This window comes from Pinus tabuliformis, chromosome 4_2 (genome assembly GCF_031772625.1).
Source record: "Pinus tabuliformis cultivar Carrire ecotype Pingquan chromosome 4_2, CPIR1, whole genome shotgun sequence".
NCBI lineage: Eukaryota > Viridiplantae > Streptophyta > Pinopsida > Pinales > Pinaceae > Pinus > Pinus tabuliformis.
In genome coordinates, this window is record NC_142304.1 from 77,688,867 (window position 1) to 77,708,320 (window position 19,454).

A 19,454-nucleotide genomic window follows, 5' to 3' on the forward strand; every position below is an offset into this window, starting at 1 on the left:
AAACAGTGAAGAGGTTTTATCATTGGCCAAACCTGAAGAAGGATGTGGCAGAATTTTTGGCTAGATGTTTGGTCTGTCAGTAGGTGAAATCATAATGTAAGCATCTAGGAAGACTACTATAACTGATTCTTATTCCACAGTGAAAGTGGGAGTTCATTTCCATTGATTTCATTATAGGTTTATCGAGGACATTTAGAAAACATGATTCCATCATGGTTGTGGTGGACATGTTGACTAAGATAACACACTTCATTCCAATGAAGTCTACTTATTAAACTAGTGATGTGGAATAGGTATTCATAAGAGATATAGTGAGCCTTCATGGTTTTCCAAGAAATATAGGGATGCTAAGTTCACTCCAAGTTTTGGAAGAAGTTGTTTGCAGGTTTGGGGACAAAGTTTGCCTTCAACACAACTTGTCATTCGCAGGAAGATGGACAGACATAGATGGTCAACATGATATTGAAGGACATGTTGAGGATGTATTTTATGCATCAACAAAGGAGATGGGATGAGTACCTTCCGTTGCTTTAGTTTGCTTACAATAATGATTATCAGGAGTCATTGAGGATGAGTCCGTTTCAGGCACTCTATGGATGGAGTTGTAATAATCCCATTAGTTGGAGTGATACAGTTAAGAGAGTGTTGATTGGACTGGATATGTTGGCATAGATGGAACAATAAATGTAGGTAATCATGAAGAATCTAAAGGCAACACATGATAGAGAAAAAATTTATGCAATTCAAAATAGGTTGTTTAAGGATTTTCAGGTTGGGGAATAGGTGTATTTGCGCATCAAGCCCAAAAATATCTCCTTGAGGATTGGATCGTGTGCCAAGATGACACCTCGCTTTTGTGGACCTTTCAATATTCTTGAAAGGATTGGACCAATAGCTTATTGATTTGCACTACCTCCGATAAGGAAAGTCAATGATGTTTTCCATGTGTCATTTCTTAAGAAATATGTTAAATATGTTGATCATGTGATTGAATGGTATGTATTGCAGGTGGAGCTAGATGGAGAATTCTAGCTGAAACCTCAATGTATATTGCAGAAAAATATTCTCATGCTCCGGAACCGAGCAATCGAGAAGGTTAAAGTGTAGTGGAAGCACTTTGGGCCTGATGAAGCTACATGGGAGATGGCAGATCAGATGTAGGCTATGTATCCTTCCCTATTTTCTAGTTGAGGGAGTGTTTTTGGTATATGATTTGGTGTGATGTTTTGGTATATGTACATATGTATATGGATGTAAATACCACCATGATATGTGTTATAAAGCTCCAATAAGCGGTATGGGTGTCATGTCATTATGGTTGTCATGTTGTTATGTTGTCATGTTGGTTTGCTTCCCATCAGGTTGATCATTGTAAATATTGCATCAAGCTAAGTTATAAAGCTCCATGGGTAGTATTTTTTCTTCTTAGCAGTCTTATTGGTTTTAAGTGTCATTGAACGCCAAGGATGGTGTTCCCCAAGGGGGAGGGTTCTGTAATAGCCCTAGTCAAAATTCCATCTAATAAAGTTACTAAAGGCAAAATAAGACAAAGGTCATGGGACACATATTCTGATTTGAATGTTGGGCTAAACATCCTAGTGTGGGTGTTCATTTGATTTATTATGGCTAAGGAAATTGGGAAAGGCTTTGGAAAGGAAAAATGGCATTTTTGGCAATTTATTTTATGAAAATATTGGAAATTAGGAGAAAAGGAGGTGAAAGGTCATAGGTTGCATGTGAGGAGGAAAATGAAAGAAAATAATAGAAAATTGAAGAAAACAATGGCCTTATTAATAAAAAGGATTATGAGGATCAGTTGGTACCCTTTTGTTAGTTCAGTTTTGGAGCTCCCTCTTTCTACTCTCTCTCTCACACTCTTAGACACCTAGAGAATTCTTCGATCACTCTAGCATTGAATCAAGAAAAGAAAAGGAAGGAAAAAGAAGGAATAAGGAAGCAAATATCAAGAAAGGAAGATCAGGATCAAGTAGCTACGACGAGATTACTTGCAAGTATCTATTTTCTTGTGTGATTTCCTTGCTATATGTGGCATGCATGGTACATTCATGTGTTTTCTTGGTTCTCTTGCTGTCATTGGTAAGGGTTTTTCTAGGTGTGACAATGTTCTTCAACCTTTTCCCTGCCACTTCTGGATAACCATGATGTGGTGGGTTCTATTTTATTTGGTTGATTTGGATTGCTAAATGGATTTGAAGTTGAATGGGGTGGTCTCAGGATATTCACAAGGCCTAGGAATCCTAGGATGGGATACACGGTAAATCCTAGTTGTGAACACCTCTATTGTGCCTAGGAATCCTAGGATGGGATACATGGTAAATATCAGAGGTGAATACCCTTGATTGGGCCTAGGAATCCTTGAACAGTAATGGTAGGATACACAGGAAGTCACAGAGGGTGGTGACCTCATAGGTCCCTTGACCAGTAATGGCAGGATAAACAGTAAAGCCAAGATGTTGAGATAGATAAATTTCTCACGGTTTAGGTGGAGATATCCGGAGGCATCCATGCTTGTTTAGGGCCTAGTGATCCTGTGGATTGCGGTAAATCCTAGTTGTATTGATGAGGTTTCAGGAAATCCTTTGGTGGGATATACGGTAAATCCTGAGGAAGACCTGGTTGGTTTTGTTGTAAGTCCCACATTCATGCTTGGAATATGACATAGGGATTAGCTAAAATAAATATTTGGTTCAACACAATCTATGGTCAAGTGGTTTGTGGAAGTCCCAAACTTGGTTGGCTTATACATTTATTAATAAAAGCTATTTCTGCTTTGCATTTCATGTGTAAATGTATTGGTTCATATGTAATTCTTATGGTTGTTATATCCTTGTTATTTCTGTTGGTTATATGCTGGTTATGAGTATGTTTTATAGCAGAGTTGATGTATGGATCTCATCATATATTGATTAGAAAACGAATGTACAATGAATATATGACCTAATATATGATAAAACAACTATTGTGATAAGGCATCAATGTTTCTTTACAAATCTCAGATAAGTATGAGATCCCTATACTCAGGTATGTTGTTATGACTTGTAGATTACCTATTTTTGACATGTTTGATGAAATGCCTGTCATGGCTAGTAGGGGTAAGATCAAGTACTTGTACCAATTATTGCATTGCTATCCTTATTCCATTATTATTTATCATTTTTGAAAGTTTCATGAAGTTCTGGGTAGTGGCCTGACACCTAGCCCTGAAAAAGTGGCTCAAAATCCAGGGTCGCTAGCTTTGAACTGGTTGAAAATGTCCACAATCACTAACATGCCTTGTAGTGGGATCAAATAAAAGGCCTTAATCACATCCATGTCTTATCATGGGAGCGGATAAGGGTCCAGATCAATCAAATGTCAAGTTTTCTCAGGGGTTGGTCACCCGGAAGGGTTGTTTGGTTCCTAAAGGTTCTATAACATGTGTGGAAGGTCAGAATGGTTTTTTTGTTAGTTCTACTTCCTTACCTGTACGTGGGGAGTTTAATCAACTCATAGTAGCCTCTTGTCACATGTTTACCCTAGTGGACCAGTTAACTTGGGTAAATGCGGGAGGATAATGTTATAATAACGATGATGACCCTGATACTTATCAGGATGAAAACTAGAATAGAACCTGTGTCCATCGCCTCTCCTATCTGGTATATCTAAGAACCTTCTATCTTTGTTCATGTCATGTCTATCTGAACTGTGTACACCATGGGATATACTTCCATATTCCCCATTATTCCTATCCTCGTGCCCATGACTGATCCTAAGTGGTCCCTCTCTCTGCAAATATAACAAACTCTGAAGGATAACTACATTAACCTTTGATTTTTTTCTCCTGTTCCTGAATGATTATGTCATTATCTACCTTGCAACTTATTATTTATACCTTCAAACTTCTCAAAGTTTTTGCTATAGCAGGAGAGTACCTATCAACATGTTGCTCATTTGAACTATAGGGAGAGTCTTGTGAACTGTACTCTACCATCTTGATAGTCATATTTGATCTTCTTCTTACAAGTATACCGTTTCAATTAAACCAAATCATAAACATAACCAACATACCTTAGTATAGTTCAAGGGAGGATATCTTGTCTGCAAGATCAACCATATTAGCACAATACATGCATAAACATAATCATAACAATATATAAACATCATCCCAATCATCATCTAGTTACCATGCATGATTATACCATAACCATGACAATGCATGCATAACGACATATAAACAATGACATGCCTAAAAAATTCATAATCGACATGCACTCATTACGACCATATCCCAATAACAACACTTTAAAATTCTATTTGAAAACACAACTGCAACAATGATCATCACCATGCATACACATCAAGAACATACACAACCTACATGCATGCATGCCAACCGTATTCTACCCATCCAGTCCAAGGGGTGAACCATGCTCTGATACCACTCTATAACACCCTCATCCCATATTTACCCAAGCTAACTGGTCCGCCACGGTAAACATGTGACAAAGAGTTAATATGATATGATTCAGCTCCCCAAGTACAATTAAGGAAGTGGAATCGACTAAATAATAATAGATTGACCTTTCTCAAGAGCTACAAAACCTTCAAGAGCCAACCAACCCCTCAAAGTGCCTAACCCATGAGACAACTTGTTGTTTTGTTGAGCTAGACCTCCAACCACTCCCGTGAAAATCCTTCCATGTGACTGAGGCCCTCTGATTGCTCTCACATCAAGGCCTCCATGTGATTGTGGCCATTTTTAAGTAGTTTTGTACCAATGATCTCTGAGTCAAAGTTTCAGGGCTAGGACTCAGGCCTTTGCCCAAAACTTCATGAAACTTATAGAAATGATAAATAACATGATGACACAACCTCTAATGAAAAACTTGAACAAGGACCTGGCATGACAAAATCTAGCCATGACATACATTTCGTCAAACACATCATGAAAATGTTACTAATCTACAGGTCATATAAACACATCTGAGCATAGGGACTTCATACATATTTGAGATTTTTCAAGAAGGTCTGAGGCCCTCTCATAATAGTTGCATTATCATCTATTAGGTCATACGTTCATTATTCATTCACTTACTAATAAAAACATGCTGAGAGACATAACTCAAATCTGTCATAAACCATGCTTATAACTAATAGAATAACAATGATAGAAGAACCATTATAACCACATAATAACAAACACATTTACACATAACACATAAAAGGAAAAATAAATATTTTTAACATATGCAAAATGAAACCCATTCAGGGACTTCCACGTACCACCCGACCATAGATTGGTAGAACAAAAATCTTTATTTCATCCATTCAAACTTGTGCCATATTCCAAGCATGAATGTGGGACTTACAACAAAACAAACAGGGCTTCCTCATGCTTTACTACAATGCACCAAGGGATTCCTAGGCCCAAGACCTCATCTATACAATCAGTCTCTACCACAATCCCACCAAGGGATTCTTAGGCTCAAGCAAGAAAACCTACACTACCAGGCTTTATTGCAATCCCACCATATATCGGTCCAGGGATTACTAGACCTATACAAGCATGGATGCCTCCATATCTCTCCACCTAAATTGTGAGGAATTTTTCCGTTTCCACCTCTAGGATTTACCGTATATCTTGCCATTCACTGGTCAAGGATTCCTAGACCCAATGAGGCTCCACCCTCTAGGATTTACCATATATCCCATCATTCACCAGTTGAGGGTTCCTAGGCCTAATGTCGACATACACAATCCGTATTTACCGTAATCCCACCTTTATTAGTTGATGGATTCTCAGGCCTTATGTTTATCCCCGAGACCACCCCACCCAGTTTCGAAACCATCAGACAATCCACCTTAACCAAGTAAGAGAAAACCCTCCACACCATGGCTATCAGGAAATGGAAAGGAAAGGATGAAAACCATTGTCACACCTAGCAAGACCCATGCCAATGAAAAAAAGAGAACCAGATACACACATGCATGTACCTTGCATGCAAAAACTAGCAAGGAAATCATACATGCAACTCTATACCTGCAAGTAATTCTACTGTAGCCACTAGATCCCATGCTTCCTTGCTTGTTATTTTCTTCCCTTTGCTTTATTTTTCCTTCCTTATCTTTTCTTCCTCCAATGCTAGAGTGCTCCAAGAATGATCTAAGTGTCCAAGAGTATGAGAGAGAGAGAGAGAGTAGAGAGAGCTCCAAGCTAAAACTGACAAAGGTTTTGAACTAATCCTCAGAAGCCTTTTTATTAATGAGGCCTCTATTTTTTTCAATTTCCATTATTTTCCTTCAATTTCCTCCTCACATGCAACCCGTGACCTTTGACCTTCCTTTTTTCCTAATTTCCTTTATTTTCATAAATAAAATTCCAATTAATGCTTCTTGCCTTTTCAAAACCTTTTCCATTGCCTTTTCCAATTTCCTTTAGCCATAATAAACCAAATGAACACCCACTCAGATGTTTCACCCAACATTCAGCTTGGAATAAGTGTCCCATGACCTTGGTTATTATTTTTTCCCTTATTAACTTTATTACATGGATTTTTAACCCAGGGATGTTATAATAAATTCGTAGGGAAATACATCTAATGAAAAATACAATCATTTATAAAGGCCCCTACTCTAGTCAAAATACAATTTTCACCTAGAAAGTTGGATTCTCCTACATTAGAATCCCAAGGTGAAAAGAAAATCATGTTCTCTTGGCCATGTGTTGATAAAGCATGTCTTCCTGGATCCCATACTTGGTTTTATAGTTGATCCTTGTCTTTGTCATGTTGTTGTTTCTTTGTTTTCATTTTCTTCATTCTTCTAGGCTTCCATATTTTATGTTATAATTTTCCTCCTTCCTTGTTGATATATACTTTCTCCAACATATGCAAGATGTTATCCTTCATTCCTATCTACGCTACATACCTCTTTTGCTGAGTATTCTTCAACATCAGCTTCCTCATTTCCTCAATTTCCTCATCCAACCTATCCTATGGTTGGCACAAGTCACTAGTTCCGTGCTGAACATTGCTACTATCATCCACTAAATCATCAGAATACCAATTTCTAGAGTTTCTTGCACCATCCTCTGCATTTTCTGCTGGAATTCATCATCAATGTTGTCCCCTTGTTGTTGCAATTTTTCCATGGGAAAATCATCCTTATCATCTCTTGGATTTTTGAATTCACTATACTCTATATCCTTGGATTTTTCAAACAATTTTCTAAGAACTTCAATTCAGTTTCAATGTTTTCCATGCTTACTCCTCTACAATCTTGCAAGTCTTCTTTCAATGATTTTTGTACTTCATAAATTGAATGATCTCCAAGCCATTTCACTATTCCCTGTATATCTTCATTAACTACAGGCACAAACCAATTGTCCGTTTTTAAAATATGAGACCCTAAAGTCTCTTTTGTTGCCTCCAGTATCCTTTCCCCATGCAACACTAAAACTTCCAAGCTGCCCATCAAATATTCATCCGCTTCATCCACTACAACAACTTCATGATTAATATCTACACACGTGTTCATCAACCTTAGGTTGTACTTAGTGTTTGTTTCTCTTCTATGCACATAACAAAATCAATGTCTTGTTCTTCATCTAGAACAAATCCTACATTCATACACCAATTTTTAAAATCAAAATCAATATGGCCTTTATCTTTCATCAACATCTCGACCATTACTTGCTGACTGTCTAAATTATTTGTGAAATTATCAAAAGTTTTCATCTTGGAATCTTCATCACTATCATCCTCTCCAAGGATGGACTCTTGTTAAGGTGCAAAAATGCACACAATCATCTCACTTATCTGGAGTTTTTCTACTTCTCGTAACACAAATTTTAGCTTGTGTTTTTGTCTTCTCCCAATCAACTGTTTGATAAGTAATGTATTTGTCCTCTTCATTAACCATCCATATTTTTGCTTCTGTAGTAGCTCCATCAACACATTAAGTCATTCCTTCATTTCAACGATCTCGTTTTGAAACTCTTTATCAATCATTTTCCTGTGGCTTACCCTTGAACCTTTACGGTGACTATCACCAACCACTTTGATTTCTCCATTTGTGAACTTTCACCTTGTTCAACATGTGTTACAACAAAGTCAACACCTTACCAGGCTACCTCCAAAACTGGCCAATGGTTCACTCCTCTTGAACTTTCCTAATCACTCCTTGCTCCTATGGATTCTACACACAATTACTCACTCACTGAGAACTTTTGTTGTCTTCTTCTTGGCTATAAATTTCTCTTCCCACATTGCTACCTCTTTGCTGCTACCGTACAATAATTAGTTGTAAAAAAAACACAAGACCAATAACCTATCATATCTAAATAGATCTATTCTTCCATTCTTTGCATAAGCTCCTATGTGTTATTCTCCTAGAAAAAAACATTCTCACTCAGATCTATGTTTCTCAAAGAGCATATCCTTGCTCTGATACCACTTTATAGCAGGATAATTGAATTTTCCCGCAAATTCACCGTATCTAAATCACATAAAAAATCACTTCATCATCTAGTACTTAACTTATTATGCATAAGTACTTCATATAAAAGTCTTATTTCACTTACAGTGAATTCTAGATCAAGATCAAATTAGAACTATTATCAATCACATAGATACAACCGACAATTTTTGAACATAATGGAAATTCCTTTCATTAATAAAATCATGTCCATACAATTACTTAACAATTATAGAAGTAAACCTTCCTATCTTGGTCTGATCTCAAATTCATTTGGCCATTAGCTTTGCCCTTAGACTTACATTGGCTCCGTAAGTCCTACATCCATAAATCACTGTAAATATATTTTCCTAGATGTGTAAATATATTTTCCTAAATCCCTAAATCACTCCTTGATTTATTCCCTAAAGCTCTCATAATTTATTCACTAAAGTTCTCATGATTTATTCCATAAATCTACATGATTTTAAAGGCAAATTTTCTTTTTCCTTATGAAAAATCTCTCCTATCCATATTTCCAAAACTAATCCTATCCTAACAACCACACTTTTCTAGAGATTTTGAAAATCCTAAAGATTTTTCAATTCATATGAGTTTTCATAAAGTCACAGGGAAATACATCTAATGAATAATAAAATCAATTTGAAAGACCCATACTCTAGTCAAAATACACTTTTGACCTGGAAAGTTGGATGCTCCTGCATCACTTCTCCACACATGGCCTGATCTTGTCTTTGATTACACTCTCATGCAATTTTAAGATCAAACGAAGGGTTATGAGATGGTCAATACATACATGTATGCCTTTCCCCCCCTACAATTTGTTTATGAGTGCTTATCTACCATGAATTTTCTCTTGAATTCATGCTTTGTAAACTCGAGGATTTAATAACGTTTTTTTACATGTTGCCCCAACATGTCAAAATATTGAATTCAGTCTCCATTTTGTCAACAAATTCGTGTTTGGTCTATTTCAAAACATCATTTGAAAATTTAGTTTTTATACATGAATAGGGTTGTTATCACCCCAAGAAACTCTCCCAGGTTGTATCTCGGAGATGCTCGGGAACATTACAAACTCAACAAAATGTTGGAAATGGATGAATGGAAGTAATGATGCATATTCAAGCCAGATAACCACTTCTACTATGCTTAACTCCAGACATGGGTGAACACCCCCAGGATACAAGGCTTTAGACCACCAATTACTCACAGTTTGAGGATTAAGTGGACATGGAGAATACTGACCACACCAGCAGATGCACAAGACCATGTGATGGCCAGATGCAACCAGTAAAGAGGTCTGCAAATCTATTTCCTAATGAACGGATAGGATGACAGCTCTCTGGCATTAAGTGAATAGAAACCTGCATAACAAATTCAATGATACATACTAGACTTCAACACAGAGGTGGGATGACAACCCCTCTAATGCTAAAAATCAAGAGCACATGAACAAATGCATAACAGGCACAACCTAGAATAGAGCAGAAATGGAAAGTGAGCAATTAACAACAAAAGAAGCTTGTATTAGCTGAAAATGAAGACCAGACACTGCAAGTATCACAGTAGTTACAGTCTCCAGAAGTTGAACCTTACATCAAAACAACAACCATCAACCCTCATTACATCTTGTTTCTGGGTATATATAGAGGTTGATTACAAAAATTCTCTGCTATTCTATGCGTGGAGGGGTCATAATGGACCACCAACCACATTAACTATATAAAATGGGCCTCTACTATGATTTGTTGCTTCAATGAATGAATTTGACATTCTCTGGTACTCTGTTGTACTCCTCGAGCAGGTGAAGTGTCGTAAAGGATGGAATTCCTTAACTGCTGAATGTAAGTTTCTTCTTTGGCGTCGTCCTTCTTTCTCTCGGGTGTACAATGCGTTGAATGCAGTAGTTGAAGATTAACTGCGCAAAGAGCTGGTAGATGATTGCCTTCGTCCTTCGGTAGCACAGAACAGTCAAGGGTGGCACGGACAGTATGGCGGGGGCATGGGCAAGACGGGAACAAATATCAACCGTTGGATCCAAAAAGATGAATGGCGGAGATCGTTTTGCAGAGGGTATCAGGCGAAAACAGGAATGGACAACCGTGAGCCGTCAGATCGTGGGCAGACAGATCCGACGACTATCGGGTGGAAGAGTAGCATGGGCGATAACGAGCGGGGGCGGTACGATGGGCGGTAAGCGGTATATATCGCACCGCTTTCAGAGGTGAGCAGTAATCGTACGCGGGGGAGCGATACGAGTCAGCGGGCGATGCGTGGCGGACGTGACGGGAGGGAAACTGCTTTCCCCGTGGGCTAATGTGCGAGCAGCTTACGGGACTGAGAGGAGTGAATATCATTGGATCGGGAGGTGGACGATCGGACGGCGGGGCTTAATGCACATGTTTTGTGTGACTGATGTGACAGGGAAAGCACCGGATTGGCGGATAGCGTTTGTTTTGGAGGCGCGCGGTTATATGGGTTTAAAACCTTAGCGTCGAGGGGCTTGATGGAAAAGGGGCTAATTCCTGGCCTTGAAGGAAAATGGAGGTGGCGAGGGATATGGTAGTATAAGAAAAACGAAGGAGAAGGAGAAAATAGACTGCTGCGAACTCCCTGCTTGCAAAAAACACACGACCATGCTAGTATTTTGGTCCTCCAAATGCACAAGTACATATCAGAGCTAACACTGGCTCCTTTTGGGGATGAGATCCTCCCTGTGAGGTCTCAAGAACCTACAGATCAATGAATTTCTGATAAAAACAAATTAGCAAAATTCCTAGTGTTCCATTGGGCATGGAGTCTAACTGAACCTACACTAAGGCTGATAAAATCAAATATTTACAATTTTAAGGCCAAAAAACCTTAAATCACATAAATTTTCAGAAAACACCCATTAACTGGGCCATCAAAAACTTCCTCTCCTCCCATACTTTTTAGTATGAAGGTGTTGTTCCTTTGAATATGAGAAATGATAAAAGGCCCTGTCCAGAAAGCATCAAACTTCCCATGATTGCCTATCTTTTCCTTTAGTGCATCCCACTTCAGAACCAAGTATCCAACCTGAAAATTATCTGTTTTTGCCTTCTTGTCAAAGGCTTCCTTGATCTTCTTCTGATGTGCTGCAGCCTTTTCAACCAGCTGTTCTCGGATTTGATGTACCTCTACTAAATCAGTGATCCTTTTTGCCATGTCTTCTTCCTCATTACCTTCACCTTGTAGGAACTTTTCCACATGGAGGGTTAACTGAATTGGGAATACAGCTTCAATGCCATATACCAGCCTGAATGGAGAATTCCCTGTGGATCTCTTGGTGGTCACTCTATCAGCCCACAGTGCATATTTGAGTTTAGGATCCCAGTTCCTTTTGTTGTCTTCCAGCAGCTTTTTGATTATCCTTATTAGGATTTTGTTATAGGATTCTACTAGACCATTGCCTTGAGGATAATATGAGGTGGAATGAACCAATTTAATACCCATTGAATCACACATTTCCACCAATTCCTTTGCCCTGAAGGTTTCTGCATCGTCTATGACTAATTTATGTGGACAACCAAATCTGGTAAAGATATTTTCAATTAAAAACTTCATGACCACATTATGATCAACCTTTATGGTAGGGATTGCTTCAATCCACTTAGTAAAATAATTAGTGGCTACTAATATCCATCTGTGCTGGCCACTGGAATGTGGATTGATTTCTCCAATGAAATCCAAGCCCCACTGCCAAGAAGTTCCTTTTGCATGTGTTGGTCTTAAGGGCAGGGACTTCAAATGTTGTTTCCCTTCAAATATTTGGCACCTGTCACAAGATTTAACAAATGAAAATACATTAGAAAAAAAGGTGGGCCAACAATACCCAGCTCTGAGGATATTATGGGCAGTGGTTTTCCAATAATAGTGTCCTCCACACATGCTGGAATGAAACTATTGCATAACCTCCATTGATTGTTCTTTGTCCAGACACCTCAAAAGCATTCTAGATGGATCCCTCCAATAGAGAAGATTTTTACTAATGCAATATTTAGCTGCCCTAAGTTTAACAGTTCTGACTTGATTTTGAGTAAGGCCTGGAGGGATTTCTAGCTTCAGCAGGAATTTAATTATTGCAGAATACCAATCACAAGAAGCTAGATTTTCTTCTACTGGCTACTTTCTCTCTGGTTCAACTGCTTCCTCTTCTTCTGTTTGACCATTTTCTGAATTCAAGCACATGAGGTTTATGTCCAATGTTTTGCAATTTTCTATAGCTAATAGTCTGGCAAGACCCTGACCTCTGACAAGCTTAGTGGGCTTTAGTTATATATTAAATTCGATCAACTTTGCAATCCATTTAGCCCTTCTTCCATCAGCATTATGTTGTGTTAAAACATATTTTATTGCAGCAGAGGGTACATATGCAATTATCTTGGAATGCAGGATGTAAATTCTGAAAGCTTTCAAAGACTTGACAAGAACATATGCTTGTTTCTCCATAATATCATACCTCAGCTCAGCATCCCTTAATGTTTTGCTGAAAAATGCCACCAGATGCTTTGAACCTTCTTCATATGCTTGTAATAAAACTGCTGCAATGGTGTCTTCAGAGGCAAATGAAAATATATGGAACTCCTTGCTGTAATCTGGACTAATTAAAGTAGGAGCCTCCATAATAGCTTTTTTAATGGAATCAAATGATTTTCTTGCTGCATCAATCCATTTCATTTCTGACCCCTTCTTCAACATGGAGGTAATATGCTTCACATGTTCTGCAAAATTTGGGATAAACCTCCTTACAAAATTAGTTTTGCCCAGAAAGGACTGGATATCTTTCTTTGATCTTGGGACAGACAAAGTCTATATCGCCCTCACTCTTTCTGGGTCAATTTTGACACCTGTAGTAGAAACAATATGTCCTAACAGCTTGCCTTCTTCTAAAGCAAATTGTGATTTTTTAGGATTGACTAAAATCCCAAACCTTCTGCATTTCAGGAACACCTTCTTCAAATGTTGCAGATGATATTGATGGATGCTGGAGTATACTGTATATCATCTAGGTAGATGAGGAAAAATTTATCCTTCTCTCCTACAAATGTTATATCCATAGATCTCTGAAAGGTGGCTCTAGCATTCATTAACCCAAAAGGCATCTTAGCATACATAAAAGTGCCCCAAGGAGTGGTGAATGCAGTCTTCTCTTGGTCATCTGGATGTACAACAGTCTGGTTATAGCTTGAAAACCCGTCCAGGAAAGACATTACCTTGGCTCTTGAGACCTTCTGTAGCAAATGCTCCATCTTGGGTAGAGGATAATTATCTTTTTTAGAGCACTTGTTCAAGTTTCTGAAATCAACACAAAGTTGGATTTCTCCAATTTTCTTCCTAACTACCACCAAGTTGGCTACCCATTTTGAATATCTAAGAGGGACTATGATTTTGGCAGCCATCAACTTTTTAATTTCTTTTTCAATCAGAGGGAGAAGCATAGGATTTATTGGTCTCATCTTCTGTTTGAAAGGTATGGTGTCTTTCTCTAAAGGGATTCTATGCTGGGCGATTTTCTTATCATAGGTTTTCATGTCACTATATTCCCAGGCAAACACATCAGCAAATTGCTTCATTAAATTGCAGTATTCAGCATTTTGGGCAGTAGACAGATGGGTGGACAGGTTTATATATCTAGGCTGGTCTGAACTCCCTATATTATGTTTACAGAATGCAGATTGATCTTCTTTTTGGGCACATCATTCTGGTCAAACAGTGTTTCTAAAGGAATTAGACCCTTAGGAATATGATTGCTGGGAAGCTGGACAATGCTATCTTTGCCAATTTTGTTTCTAAGCTGGAACTGGGGACTTTCTTGCAAGGCTTCATTCTCTTGGTTAATTTGCATTTCAGAAAATTCATCAATGACTTGCAGAAACCTATTTATCTCATCATCATTTCCAAACACTTTCCAATGGTGGACATTATCAGGCAAGGATGGCCTATATTTCATTTGGACTTCATAAACTAGTCTGGGAGGCATGGGAGGAATAAACATGCTGGTAGACACAGCAAGGGAATCAACACGATGATTTTTGGCTCTAGGGATATATGAGATACAAAAATTATCAAAGGAATCTTTGAGTCTCCATACCTCATCTCTGTATGCTTTGCTTGAAATGTTCTGTTTACTTGCTGAATGTTCAAATCAGCATCTCCAAACACCTTTATGTTCTTGATTCCTCTGTCTTTTGCTGCATTAAGGCCTAACAACAGAGCCTCACATTCTGCTATGTTATTAGTGACTTGAAAAGCCAGCTTAAAAGACAACTGTCTGCTTTCTTGCTTTGGAGATACCAGCACCACCCCTGCTCCTACAGTCTACTTGGAACATGCTCCATCAAATAACATCTCCCAAACCTGACTTCCTTGCTCTTCCTCGGCCTAAACTATTGGTTTCCTAATCTGCATTGAGGCCTTCTGGGATTCTTCTATTTGGAGGATACATGCTCCAAAATCAGTGTCCACGGCATATATGGGATGATTAGTAGGATTCTTCTCATCACTGATGATGTATGCCAACTGTGCTTCCCTGTACAATCTCCTGCTTTCTCCTCCAAAAATTGGGACAGTGGCATAAGATAGATCATTCTGTAATGTCCCACCTAGTCTCTTAATCCATCCTCTAGACAACAGCATGCCAAACTTAGGAGGGACATCTGCTACCACAATATCCATCATCATACTCTTCATGGGCAGCTGAGTTAGGGTAATGGCCAGGTCTTTGATCAATCCCAGACATTTCACCTTTCTTGAATCAAATGAGAATAAATCATGATATGGTCTGGTGATGTCAAGGCCTAACTCTTCCATGACAGCTTTAGGCATCGAATTGTGGCTGGCCCCTGTGTCTAGTAGGCAATTGTGGAGGATTTTGTCATGAATGGTCAAGGAGACATAAAATGATGGAGAATTATTATCAATAGGTTCAATCATGGGGCTAAGCACAACTGCAGGTTTGTCATCTTGCAAATTGACAGAGTCAGTGGAGGTTTGTGTGGTTTCCAGCTCAAGAGCTTCAAGGATAGGCTTTCTAAACACTTCACTCTTTACCAACTCTACCAGAGGCACAAATATTTTTAACTTCTAGACTTCTGACTCAAAGCTGAAAGAGGAAGGTAACTTATCAAAACCTCTTACCTCTTGAACTGGTGCTTTGAGGATGACTGGGTCAGCTGCTGGTCTTCTCTATCTAATATTCTGTGACTCTGTTTGGATAACAGCTCTTTGGGCAGGATTCTCCTTGAAATTTTTTGCATTTGACCTCAGATTATATCTTCGCTACTCCTTAGTTTGTAGAACTGCCTCTCTGTCCCACTCCTGACTATCTTGTTCCTGCAACAATGATTCTTCATATGCAGCCAATGTCAAAAATGCAGCACTACCTTTATCTTCCATGTAGTGAATTTCATCCTCATCTTCAAACTGTTCCTCCTCCATGACTATATTCTGAAAAGGAGCTTTAACTTTCTATTCTTCATTTGGTTCTTTTCCCCTTTGAATGATTTCCAACTGTTCATTTTCTCTTCTAAATGGATTTGGATTTCTTGGAGCAAATGTGTTCTGCTGCCTTGTATTTCCTGAATTCTGCTTAACCTTCAGCTTAGATATTTTAGTAGCCAATGACTCTATCATCTTAGTCATTTTTTATAATTTGGGTTCTGAAGATGAAGCAAAGGAAGAAGAAGCCTCACCTCTCTGCCTCCTTCTATCAACATGAATTTTTAGCTTTTTTGCAGCCATAATACTGGATTCGACCTCTAGTGTTGCATCCTGCATGTTGGCTAAAGTGGCACATCTTATTTCTCTCAACAATAGGCAGAAATCAGAGTAAAAAGAATTGGCATAAGTAAGTTTGGCAGAGGTGGGGGTAGGCTTTACCTCAGCTGGTATCTTACTATACATACGATTGAACTTTTTATTAAAATCAGGCAATGATTCCTCCTTTTCCCTCTTCAGGTTACCAAACTAAGTATGGTAATACAACAAGTCCTTTTTAACTCCCCAGTGCTTCAAAAATGCTTCATCTAAGGCTTCAATATCAGTAATAGATCCAGGGGGCAATTCTCTGAACCACTTTCTAGCCTCTCCATCAAGGCTCTGTACAAAAACTCTCATCCACACATCATTTTCACGTATATCTAAGTTATTAGCATAACTATAAAAAGCCTCAAGGTGTTCTTCAGCTGTTACTCCCTCTATGCCAATGAACTTGGGCATATATTTCTGATATTCTCCTGTAGGCATAACATTCAAAGGAATGGGAAAGACCAGAGGTCCATACCTAGCAGCTACAATTCTTTCTATCTTCGTAGGTGCTTGCTGGCCTGCCATGACTGGGGCATGTGGAAGGACACTAGCAGATTGAGTAGTATAGGAAAATGCAATGGATGACAGAGACAAGGGAATATGATGGACTGTATGGGAGACTTTCTTTGGACTGAGATCCAAAGGGGAACTAAATGAACCAGGAGCTGTATGAATCTATGAAGGAAATTTCTCACTAGCAACACTAGGCTCAATATCTTCAAATTGTATATTCTCAACTATAATCTTCTCTTGTAGAGATACATAATATTTCTTGGGCTTACCTGATCCTGATGCTCCTTTCTGTGATGTTTTCTTCTCCTTAACGATCCTCTCAGGGTCAGGCATTGGTTCAGTTGGTGATTTCTGAGGATTTCTTCGAGTATGTCTCACAAACTGAGCCAGGACTATAATGTGGAGTCGCCAAAGGTTGGTCTTCCTCCAGTGGAGTCACCAGATAGATGATTACAACCAGAAATGTGCCCAGACTTTGTCTATCATCAAAATCTGGAACTGTGTCGTCTCCCAGGGAAGCTGAGCTTCAATCTCCTCTCCCCGGCAATGGCGCCAATTAATGTTATCACCCCAAGAAACTCTCCTAGGTTGTATCTCGGAGATGCTCGGGAACATTACAAACTCAACAAAATGTTGGAAATGGATGAATGGAAGGAATGATGCATATTCAAGCCAGATAACTACTTCTACTATGCTTAACCCCAGACATGGGTGAACACCCCTAGGCTACAAGGCTTTAGACCACCAATTACTCACAGTTTGAGGATTAAGTGGACATGGAGAACACTGACCACACCAACAGATGCACAAGACCATGTGATGGCCGGCTGCAACCAGTAAAGCGGTCTGCAAATCTATTTCCTAATGCAAAGACAGGATGATAGCTCTCTGGCATTAAGTGAACGAAAAACTGTATAACACATTCAATGATACATACTAGACTTCAACACAGAGGTGGGATGACAGCTCCTCTAATGCTAAAAATCAAGAGCACATGAAAAATGCATAACAGGCACAACCTAGAACAAAGCAGAAATGGAAAGTGAGCAGTTACGACAAAAGAAACTTGTATTAGCTGAAAATGAAGACCATATGCTACAAGTATCATAGTAGTTACAGTCTCCAGAAGTTGAACCTTACATCAAAACAACAACCATCAACCCTCATTACATCTTGTTTCTGGGTATATATAGAGGTTGATTACAAAAATGCTCTGCTATTCTATGCGTGGAGGGGTCATAATGGACTAACAACCACATTAACTATCTAAAATTGGGCCTCTGCTACGATATGCTGCTTCAATGAATGAATTTGACATTCTCTGGTACTCTGTTGTACTCCTCGAGCAGGTGAAGTGTCGTAAAGGATGGAATTCCTTAATTGCTGAATGTAAGTTTCTTCTTTGGCGTCGTCCTTCTTTCTCTCGGGTTTATAATGCGTTGAATGCCGTAGTTGAAGATTAACTGTGCACAGAACAATCAAGGGTGGCATGAACAGTATGGCGGGGGCATGGGCAAGATTGGAACAAATATCAGTCGTTGGATCCAACAGATGAACAACGGAGATCATTTTACAGAGGGTATTAGGCATAAACATGAATGGACAACCGTGAGTTGTCGGATTTTGTGGGCAGATAGATCCGACGGCTATCGGGCGGAAGAGTAGCACGGGCGATAACGAGCGGGGGCGGTATGATGGGCGATAAGCGGTATATATCGCACCGCTTTTGGAGTTGAGCGGTAATCATACGTGGGGGAGCGATGCGAGTCAGCGGGCGACGCGTGGCGGACGTGACGGGAGGGAAATCGCTTTCCTTGTGGGCTAATGTGCGGGCAGCTTACGGGATCAGGAGGAGCGAATACCGTTGGATCGGGAGGTGGACGATCGAACGGCGGGGCTTAACGCACATGTTTTGTGTGACTGATGTGACAGGGAAAGCAGCGGATTGGCGGATAGCATTTGTTTTGGAGGTGCACAGTTATATGGGTTTAAAACCTTAGTGCTGAGGGGCTTGACGGAAAAGGGGCTAATGCCTGGCCTTGAAGGAAAATGGAGGTGGCGAGGGCTATGGGAGTATAAGAAAAATGAAGGAGAAGGAGAAAACAGACTGTTGCGAACTCCCTTCTTGCAAAAAACACACGGCCATGCTAGTATTTTGGTCCTCCAAACGCACAAGTACATAGCAGAGCTAACAAGGGTTATAACTAAAGGTCAATCAAACCCTTATATCGTTTCCAAACTTTCACTAGCTAAACCTTCAATCAAATTGATTTTAAACGTACATTTGTATCAAACTTTCTCCTTATTAGTATCTCTCAAAAACATAGTGCTATATGTGTTGAAAACGTAGTGTAATTATGCCTTGTTGTGTGCTTTTGAAAACATATTGTATGCACTTGTTTTTCCCCTTATGGAACTCGATTTCCTTAGACTTGATACTCATGAGATTTAGTAGGATGAAAACACCACAAAATCCCAATCTCTCAATCACTATTTCTTATATTTTCGATCTTAAAATTCCCTTGTGATGACATTCTCTTCTAATGATTGCATTGATGTTCCATTACCTTTATTCCTTGTGCCATTATTAAACTAGTTATTGTGACCTTATCACTATTGCTTGGAACCCTTTT